Source organism: Cervus canadensis, chromosome 17, assembly GCF_019320065.1.
Source record: "Cervus canadensis isolate Bull #8, Minnesota chromosome 17, ASM1932006v1, whole genome shotgun sequence".
NCBI lineage: Eukaryota > Metazoa > Chordata > Mammalia > Artiodactyla > Cervidae > Cervus > Cervus canadensis.
In genome coordinates this window covers 33,472,209-33,482,874 of record NC_057402.1, presented here as the reverse complement: position 1 = coordinate 33,482,874, position 10,666 = coordinate 33,472,209, and positions in this window count along the sequence as shown.

Genomic DNA, 10,666 nt, shown 5'->3' with positions numbered 1-10,666 from the left:
CATCCCACGAAACTAACTGTCCTCTGGGGCAGAGCCCAGCTCCAGGGCAGTTCCCAGAGCCTTAATAAACATCCTCATCTGGAGTGGAAATGACTGATTTCTAATGTGTTCGTTAAACATGATTCGTGTACAACAAAGTGTGCCAGGACTGAGGGTAAGCTTCATCAGGAAGATGGGGTCTCTTTCCGAGGAGAAGTGAATCCCGATTCCTACTGTCCTGGGGTCAGCAGGAGCGTCTTCCCGCCTCCAAGCCATCCATTCCTCTGTGTCCCCTCTACCCACAGCCTGGAGATGGATGAAGGGACCTACGTCTTCCCAGAGTAAGGTTCCTTGCTCTCCAGTCTACCAGAGACACCCCCTTAGGTACCTGAGAACCACATGCCATTGGCCTGGGTAGGACATAAAAAAAAGGGAACAATTGAAATTCCATACGAGGCTCAATTTAAGAATAAATGTGGCAGTGCGAATCACTGGAAAACAATGCATTTTTAATAGATTGCAATGAAACAAATAGTCATTTGGGGAAAAAAGATAAAATTGGGTCCACATCTCATCATAAACCTAAATAATACTCAATGGGATCAAAGATCTAAATGAAAATATCAACCATAGAGAAATAGAAGAAAGAAAAAAAGTCTACTTTCTTAAAAATATCTAACAAACACCCATATCAAAGCTGTGCTATTCACAATGGCCAAGAGATGGGAGCAACCCAAGTGTCTATGGAAAGAGTCTTTCTCCAAAACCGTTTTCCACACCAACCCTCTGTGCTGTAGACCAATGTTCTCATTTCCATGTGATGAGGGTCTCCTTCTGGGTTTATTACTCGACAGTTATACAAAACTCCACATAATATGTTGGCTAAAATAACATGACTTTCACTGTAAAGATTAGCCTGGGACTAATACACCAATATTATATTCAAATAATAGATTTCTGAAGTCACATAGTTTTAAACCACGCTTTAACACTTTAGGTTAACTATAAAGAATCAACTGGAGGGTCTTCTATATTCATCAAAATGTTAACTGGGTTTCCCTGATGGTCTCGTGGTTAAGAGTCTGCCTGCCAATGCAGGGAACAATGGTTCGATCCCTGATCTGGGAAGATCCCACATGGCGCAGAGTAACTAAGTCTGTGCACCGCAGCTACTGAAGCCCACATACTTAGAATCCATGCTCTGCAACAAGAGAGGCCACCACAGTGAGAAGCCTGTGCATTGCAACAAAGAATAGCCCCCACTCGCCGCAACTAGAGAAAGCCCGCGCGTGCCAACAAAGAGCCAGTGCAGCCAAAAATAAACAAATAAATCTTTAAAAAATGTTAATTACTCCTTGCCATGTGATATTTTCCACCTGAATTTTCACAATCTCCATAATCCTGAATAATCACTGAACACATATCAAATCCGACTGATGTATACAAAAATGCTTTGGTAAATTTGATCATATTTTTATAGAATATGTTGCCAGAAGGTCATTTGCCTAATATTCAGTGTGAGTCATTTATCAACAAAATTTTAATCAGTGATACATCTTTGAAAGTAATCAGTCATTTTTTCCCTTTATTTGCTACCACCCACCCATAGGAATTATGTCTTGCTTGTATGTTCTAGGGGAAAACAATCTCATTATTAAATGTTTGCATTGCCAGGTGGAAAGAATACTTGACGGTGGAAGGGGGAGGCGAGAGCAGTGGAAGAGCCCCATACAGTCCCTCCTCAGCTCTGTGACGTTTATTTTGAGCCCCAGAGCACCACCCAAGTCAAGACTCAGTCCTCAGGAAACTCCCAGTGCAGACCCGTCTCCCCGCCTAAGGATCTTCCAGCTATTGAGCCCCTTCAAGGCCTGCCTTTAGCAGCCCTGCTGGAAAGGTTTCTACAGACCTCACCAGGCTCACCTCCAGAGGACAATTCTCTTCTTGATCATCACAAAAGTCAGGTCCACCACCTCTCACAGCTTAGCACCCTCCCCTATTAAGTAAATCTCAGCAGCAGAAGTTTGGTAGGGATCCAAAGTTTACTTGAGGAAAATATTTCTTGTTGTGTTCTCCGCAGGCACTGGATTCTGATCTCTCAAGTACTAGCCAGCCCTCTCTCAATCAGAAGGTATTGTTCTTCTATTTTCTCCCGATCCCACTGGCCACAGAGCCATTCAGCCTGCTGCTCTCAGATCTATCTGGATCCCGTGGCTTGGTCTAGGTATTGGTCTAGGTTATCCCATCTTTTTCTCTGAAATAAAGTCTGTCTCCTGGGGCTTTCTAGTCATCCATACATCTCAGTGAATTATTGTGTTTGACTAACTTGAGTTTCTTCTGGAATCTCTGTGTTACTGTGACTTATCAAGTTATTTAAACTCTGTGAGTTCCTTTTTCATCTCTGGATTAAGGAATCCCCCAAGATTTCTGAGGATAAAATGACACAATACATTACAAATTCCTTCCAAAGTACCTGGTGTGTAAAAATATTTCAATAAATATTAATCATCACTTCTCTTTCTTTTACTTCTTCTGTCCCAGCTCTGGAGCCACAGGAAGAAATTCACCTCAGGCAGTCTGACAGTCCTTAACTTGGGAGAGCTATCATGTCTAGTGTCCTGTCAGTGTAACTCTCTTCTTCTGAAAAAAATAACACCTCCAGTTCCTCACCAATTCTCCCAAAGATATTCAGGAGTCCATTCACCTCCCAGGATCCTCTCTTGTGGAAATTCTACTCCAAGTCAAAGACTGGGACCTCCCAGATCAAGCCACAAATTGAGTTTTCTCAAACCTCAGGATCAGGACTAAGGCTGTGGTTTCTGGAAGCAATTCCACAAATATTTCCACTGTGCCCCCTATTCTTCTCAATACATGTGGTTTGTAGAAAGGCTAGAGAAGTAATGCCCAGGTAGGGGCAGTCACTTTGAACTGGGGCTATTCTTTGCTTGAAAACAAGAACAGATGCCCTCATCAGGCTTCGGATATCTCTCAGTTGTCCCAGATGAGCGAGGATATTTGCTTCTCACCTCTTTCTTTAGCTTACAAGATGGCCCAAAGTTTGGAGAGCGAGGCCTTTCTAGCCTCCCTGTACACATGCAGGAAAAGGTAGGAGGAACCTTGGCTTCAACCTGGTTGTTGGAGGCAGGATGAAGTCAGGCAGGCTTGTTTGTGATGGCTTGTTCCCTCCGCAGCTCCCTCTCCATCCCTTTTCTCTGACAGTCTGTTTGCACAGGTTTTGCCTGCTACCTATTAAGGTGTAAGTGATAAATGAGGTTCAAGACTGACAATGTGATCATGCTCAAGGCTCTTGCATTTATTTATATAAGAATCTCTTGCAAATTCATGGGATACAAAGTAGAATGGTGATTCCCAGGGGCTGGGAGGAAGGGGTAATGGGGAATTACTACTTAACAGGCTAAGAGTTTCAATTTGGGAAGGTGAACCTTTTTTTTAAGATGGATAATAAGACGGTTGCACAGTGATGCTCATGTACTTAATGCCACTGAACTGCACACTTAAAACTGGTTAATAGGTAAGTTTTCTATTATGTATATTTTACTATAATTTAAAAAGTAATTTAAAGAAAGAATTTCTTGCAACTCTTCTTAAAATGTTCTAATAGTAGAAGACGTTATTTGGAGAAAGTGGGCAGCTACCTCTTCTGCACACAGACAGTATTGTTGGAGTTACTTTTCCCTTAAGAGCACTCTGGTTTCTAGATCAAGGAGAAAAGGCCCCGTGTCTGAATGATGTCATAGACCCCAGAAGTAGCTCCACCCCAATATTTCTAATGCATGAACATAACACAGAAGGAGAAGCTGTAGGAGAGAATGAGCCAGAGGTGCTATCTGAAGAGAGGCCTGGGCTGGAAATAAAACGATGAGATCTAGGATAGAAAGTAAGGAGGAGTAGGGGAAATCACACCGGTTCTTCTATGATATTGAAACTCTATCCTACTTGGAGTTCACTGAGTTTCTTGGTTTTGAACGTTAACGATTTACAGTTTTTCATCAATATTGTGAAATTTTCAACCATTATTTATTCAAAATTTTCAGCTTTTTATTTTCTATTGGAGTATGCGTGCATGGGCATGCTTAGTTGTGTCTGACTCTTTTGCAACCCCATGGACCCAGCTTGCCAGGCTCCTCTGCCCATTTTTAAGGCAAGAATACTGGAATGGGTTGCTATTTCCTCCTCCAGGGGATCTTCCTAACCCAGAGATCAAACCTGCATCTCCTTCATCGACAGGCAAGGCTTCTTTACCACGGAGCCACCAGGGAAGCCCTGTGTTGGAGGAAAGCCGATTAATGATGTGATTTCTCAGTCACAACAGAGTGACTCAGCCATCCTATACACAGATCCCTTCTCTCTCAGACTCCCTCTTTACTTCTTTTCCTGCTCCTTGCTCTGTCTCCTCTCCTTCTGGGACTCCCAACTTGTAAGTTGCATGTAGTGTCCCACACATCTGATACTCTATTCGTTTTTATTCTTTTTTTTGTTCTCTTCACTGGAAAGTCCTAAAGCAATTCCAGATTTGTTAGTGATGACTTCACAGGGGCAGCCAGCTACTCTCCTGGAATCATAGCCAAGCTCAGACACAGGTACCTTCTGCCCTTGGTCCAAGCAGCAGAGCTAGATGTGAGTCAGGTGAGACAGGAGGAGGCGGGGAGAAGGAGAACAGAGAGAAATTGCTGATCAACATTATGTGGATCCACGGGGAGTCCTGGAGAAGGGAGGCCTGAGCCACGTGTGGGGTGCAAGTGTAGTCCAAGGTGGAGTCCAAATAGCTCAGGGGAAAGCTGTCTGCCAGAAATATGTGATAGCACTGCCAAATGCACAGGAAACCAGCTACAGAAATTGTGAAAACTCTCATGGTTCCATGTGACAAGATGCATTAAAATCATAAAAACCTGTTTTGGGCTAAAATCATAGCTTATCGTCTTTGATTTTCTATACTTCACCAAACATCGTAAATAATATTTTCCAGGTACGCTAAAGCCCAGTGTGTCAACACGGTGGTTTAATAAATTACTACAACACTGCTGAGCATACTTGAGGTTTGCAAATTGGTGGTGGGGAAGAGAGGTAAACCATCAAAGGTAAGAAGCCATGTATCCCTTTAACTGTCATGTCTGGGGCAGAGAGTTGAAATGAGAAGATACATGTTCCTCCTTACGGGTAAGGCCGGAGCTAATACATGCAAAGTATCTTAAACATTATGTCCAGTTTGAGATGAGATTCCAAAGTCTTCTCATATCTATATTAAATTATAAAAGAACAAATAAAAGTAATTTAAGCTGTTTGTCTGATTGCATGTATTCTAAGTAGAATCATAGCTTGGAACTTGCCCTTAAGGCTGACAATGCTTACACACCCATGTGCAGAGAACTGCATGAGCAAATATGCCTGGTTCCTGACCAGGAACAAGGAGCCTTGGTGGGCAGAACCTTTGCCCACGTCATGGTCTTTCCTGGAACCCACATTACCTGGGCTAGGAGGGACAGGAGTGACCCGGAAAACTTAGAATGAACGACGAAGCTTTGTTTATCCTCTTGCTGTTACTACCTGCACACTTCCCAACTACTTTAATATTGGGGTCTTTTAAAGCTTTGAAATATTAACAAGTTGAGAACAATACTGGCTTTATAAGGGCTACCTGGGACTGGACCATAAGATAAATTCAGGTGCATTTGTCTGTCAAACCCACCTTCTCAAACTCTTCTATTCTGTCACTACCTTATCTTCCAGGTGCTCTCACTGACACCCCACCTCCATTTAATCCACAGTCTCTGGTCCTCACCCCCATCCCCAACAGTTTGCAGTTACCTGAAACTACCAAGAAGTTGATGGATGGCTAGGCTCTTGCCTAACGTGTTCTAGGAAAGACTTTTGCTTGGTAATTTTGCATTTATAAAGATAACAACAACAAACCTCTTCAGCTATCCATAAAAAGTGAAGTTCTACAGAATATAATTGGATAGTTGTATGCTTTTTGATACCTAATGACAAATTCAAGGCATGGTGGGGTCAGATTTATGGTCTTGGAGGATCAAAATTAGAGGAAGGGGACACCATTTCTGATTAATGCCACTGAAGAAGGAATTCATAGGGCCTGAACTCGATCTCAGGCCTGTCCGTGCTGGCTGTGCTCGACTGCCTCTCCAGTGGACTCTGAACTCTCTGCTTAGTGCCTGTGAGGACGACAATGGAAGGATAAGACCCCCTCCAGACAGAGGAATCCTGAAGATCACATCCAGGCTACTCATTGCCTAAGAGGAAGCATACCGTAATCACACCTGTCTCCGGACAGGTCATAAACTTTTTTTCGTATCTGTCAAGATGTAATCACAGGCTTATCGATGATTAACTGGTTGGAATGTAACTGCGGGCTTATTGACTATTGACTGTTTAAGACACGTACACATGGGGCAAGTGGTGGGTTAAGACACGTACACATGGGGCAAGTGGTGGGTTTAGACACGTACACATGGGGCAAGTGGTGGGTTTAGACACGTACGCATGGGATAGGAGGTGGGTTTAGACACGTACGCATGGGGTATAAAAGATTTTCACAAATGCTGGACGGGGTCCTTGGCTAAGAGGAGACTCTGCCTTGGGCCCGCCGGCGTAATAAACTGCACTCCACTATCTGCATTGTCCTTCTGAGTGAGTCTGTTTCCCGGAAAGCGTGGCTATAACATTTGGTGCATTGGCCGGGAAACTCCTCACTTTGAGGAGACAGGTCTCATTTGAGGCCACCCTGAGGCTTTGTGGCTTGAATCTCCTAGAGGGGGGAAGGCGCCTCGCCCCTCTGGAAGAATTCAGCCTTTCAAAGCCCGGTTTCTTCGCTTTGGCAGGTAGTGGACGGCAGCAGGGGAACTGAGCGCTCAGGTGAGGAGGAGCCCACCCAGCAGGGTGGAAGAGGGGGCCTGATGACCCCCCTGGGAGGGACTAGAAGGAGCGGGGACCCACAGGAGCCTGGAATAGGCAGGCAGCGATTGCTTGGTACATAGGTCGACGAGCGTGCTGGGGTTTAGGAAGGAAATTTGTGAAGAACCTTTAGGAGGTGTGTCCACGCCGTCTCAGGGAAAATTATTACCAAGCGATCACCAGGGGATTTTTAGGATAGGAAACTGGTCCTTGTATGCTCGTATTCTGCCCTCCCCCAGGAGGTGTCCCGTCTGCTGTGAAATTCTTGACCCCCACCCCGGAATCGTTAGGCTAGAAGGAGGGGGAAACAGAAGTGAGTATGAATTGGCTTTTCCGGAGATGGCCTGGGACATGAGATATTTAACCCATCTGTGTTTTCATCCGCACCTGATCAAGCCCACCAAGGCAGAATGGACTTTAAGGGAGAAACAGTCTTGGATCATGTGATGTTCTGGTTCAGCTGTGCTGACCAGCAGGTGAAGACACGCTGATCCCCCTTCTCCCTCTGGGATGTGGCAGGTAAGGCTCTTCTCACCCCAATTAGGAAGGAGGCAGAATGGCAATTTAAGTGTCACTGAGTGGAAATATCAGAAGTACATAGGGTACTGAGAACTTCGTAGACAGAACGAAAAGAAAAAGTAGAAGAAGGTCTGAGAAGGTAAGCAAGATGGGGGAAAGTGAATCTAAGGCAACTGTATCGGAGTGCATGATTAAAAATTTTAAGAAGGGATTAGGAGGAGACTATGGGGTGAAGATGAAGCCTAACTGCCTCCACATACTCTGTGAGGTCGAATGGACCCCTATGGGAGCAGGATGGCCACCAGAGAACACCGTGAACTTAAAGTCACAGGAGAGCCAGGACACCTGGATCAATATCCATCTATTGACTCATGGCTAGGGTTAGCTTGAGACCCTCCTACTTGGACAAGGTTCTGTATCCAGAAGGGAAAAGGAAAAATATTAAGGGCACAAAAATTGACTGATGATAAAAAAGGAAATTCTACAGGATTTGGACGGGGATGACCTGACCCCTCCCCCATGCTGGATAATGACACGCCTGCCTCCCAGTGCTTCACCAGGACCGGAGGCCTCCTTACTGCCTGATCCAGGGCTAGGCGAAGTTTCTGCAGCACCGCTGCTCCTCCGCCAGCTTTCCCGGAGTTCGTAGAGCCGCCGTTTGGGCAGGCTCCGATCCCGGTGACAGAAGCCTCTGGCCAACACTTCCAGGATCCCGCTCCAACCGAATCGCCCAAGCTATACCCGCCTCTCCCGGTGAGTACAGACAAGAAGGGGAGGGAGACGTTGGAATTAAGCAGAGACCGCGCTCTGCCAGAGAGCTGGAGGGAATGAAAGAGAACAGACAAGAGACTTACAGTGCAAGCTGCTGCTCTGGGAAAGTCTAACTCGGGCCCTCCAGAAAACCTCATCTGCCCCAGGGACAGGACAGTCCTTCAGCCGGTCCCAAGGGAAGCCCTGGGCCAGTTACAGCCAAACCAGTGTGACCGGTGCCGAGCTTTTGGCCACTGGAAGAATGAATGCCCTAAGGCAAGGAAGGAAGAGGAAGCTCCCGCAGTTGTGGGGCTTGCTGACTTGGAAATTGACTAGGGCTGCTAGGGCTCAGAGATATTAGGTCCCTGAGAGCCCACGGTGACCTTAAAAGTGGGGGACCAAAACATTGACTTCATGGTGGATACAGGAGAACTGTCGGTAGTAACAAAACCTGTGGCACCACTGTCCACAAAGACTGCCGCTGTTACTGGGGTATCGGGAGAAGAGATGACTAAATCGTTTTGCCAGCCCAGAAAATGTCAGATGGGGGGGGGGCACCAAGTGACATTCCTGAGTGCCCAGTACCCCTGTTGGGAGGAGACTTGCTCTCCAAACTAGGAGCACAGGTGACTTTCTCCCCTGAGGAGAGGCCCACCTTGTGGATGGACTCTATGACTTATTTGCCCTCTCTCTCAGTGCCAACCCAAGATGAGTGGAGGTTGCATGAGCCTCTGAAGGCAGAACCGGGTGGGCCAGAAGAGCATAAGGGAGCTAACTCAATTATTCCCTGAGGTCTGGGTGGAAGACAACCCCCCCTCCCCCCAGGCTGGCTGAACATCATGCCCCAGTGATAATGGAACTCAAACCAGGCACCATCCCGGTTAGAGGGTGCTGGTACCCGCTATGGATGGAGGCCTGAACCGGCATATTGCCCCACATCAATAGATTGAAACAAACAGGCATTCTAGTAGAGTGCCAATCGGCTTAGAATACGCCAATCCTGCCAGTCAAAAGGGAAGGAGGACAGGACTATAGGCCTGTACAAGATCTCAGGCTAGTCAACCAGGCTACTGTGACTTTACATCCCACTGTTCCAAACCCCTATACCTTGCTTAGCCTCCTCCCGCCGAGGACTAAAGTTTACACTTGCCTAGATCTCAAGGATGCCTTCTTCTGCATACACCTCGCCCCAGCATCACAGCCATCATTGCCTTTGAATGGGAAGATCCAGCCGGGAGCACCAGATAACAAAGGCTAACTCCACAGCCATCTTTGGGGAAGCCTTGGCTTCTGATCTGGACTCATTCCGTCCGGAAGAGTATGGATGTCAGCTCCTACAATACGGGGATGACCTGCTGCTGGCTGCCTGAGACCAAGGAAAAATGCTGGAAAGGGACAAATGCACTGCTTCAGCTGTTGGTGGAAGCAGGTTACCGGGTGTTGAAAAAGAAGGCACAATCTACAAAGAGGAGGTAAGGTATCTGGGGTTTGTTTTAAAGAACGGCTCAAGGTTCCAGACCCTAATTGGGTCCTATATACTGATGGCACTAGCCTGATAAAACAAGGACAACAGCTGTTGGGTTAGCCAGAGCAGAAGGGGCCATCAAGACTGAAAAGAGATGGTGGGAATTGTCAAGTGACAAATTATTGGTACCGGAGGAGCTGGCACACACTCTGGTAAGCCAAACACACCAAGCGACCCACCTAGGCCATGCTGCCTGCTCTCAGGTTAATGCTGCCTCTCGGGTATTCAGACAAAATCCTCTGGGTATTCAGCTGAAAGGCACACTGCCCCTTGAACACCTGGGAGTGGACTTCACTGAAATGAAACCTCACTGACACTACCATTACCTGCTGGTCATGATATGTGCATTCTTGAGATAGGTAAAAGCTTTTCCTACCTGGACTGAAAGAGCATCAGAAGTAGCCCGGTGCCTGCTTAGGGAAATGGTTCCCAGATTTGGATTTCCTACCAGCATTGGATCAGGCAATGGCCCGGCTTTTGCAGCTGATTTAGTACAACAAGTAAGCAAAACTTTAAACATCAAATGGAAACTGCACACTGCATATAGGCCCAGAGTTCTGAGATGGTGGAATGAACCTACTGGACACTTAAAGAGACTCTCCAAGTGGATCAGAGAGACTGACTGCTCCTGAGTGGACTTGCTTCCGATGGCTCTGCTCAGACTCAGGATGACCCCACAGTCCCAAGGCTATTCTCCATACGAAATTGTGTATGGGAGGCCTCCTCCCATAATAAAACAGGTGTCAACAAATTTGCCTCAGGTAAGGGGGATAGGATTTCACAGCAGATGGAACTGGGTAAGGTAATAAATCGGGTAACTAAGTTTGTACAAGAAAGGGTGCCATTCCCCCTTGGGGAACAGATTCATGAGTTTACACTTGGTGACCAAGTATGGGTCAAAGATTGGGAACATGATTTGCTAGCCCTTTGGTGAAAGGGCCCTTATGTTATTCTAACTACCCCTAC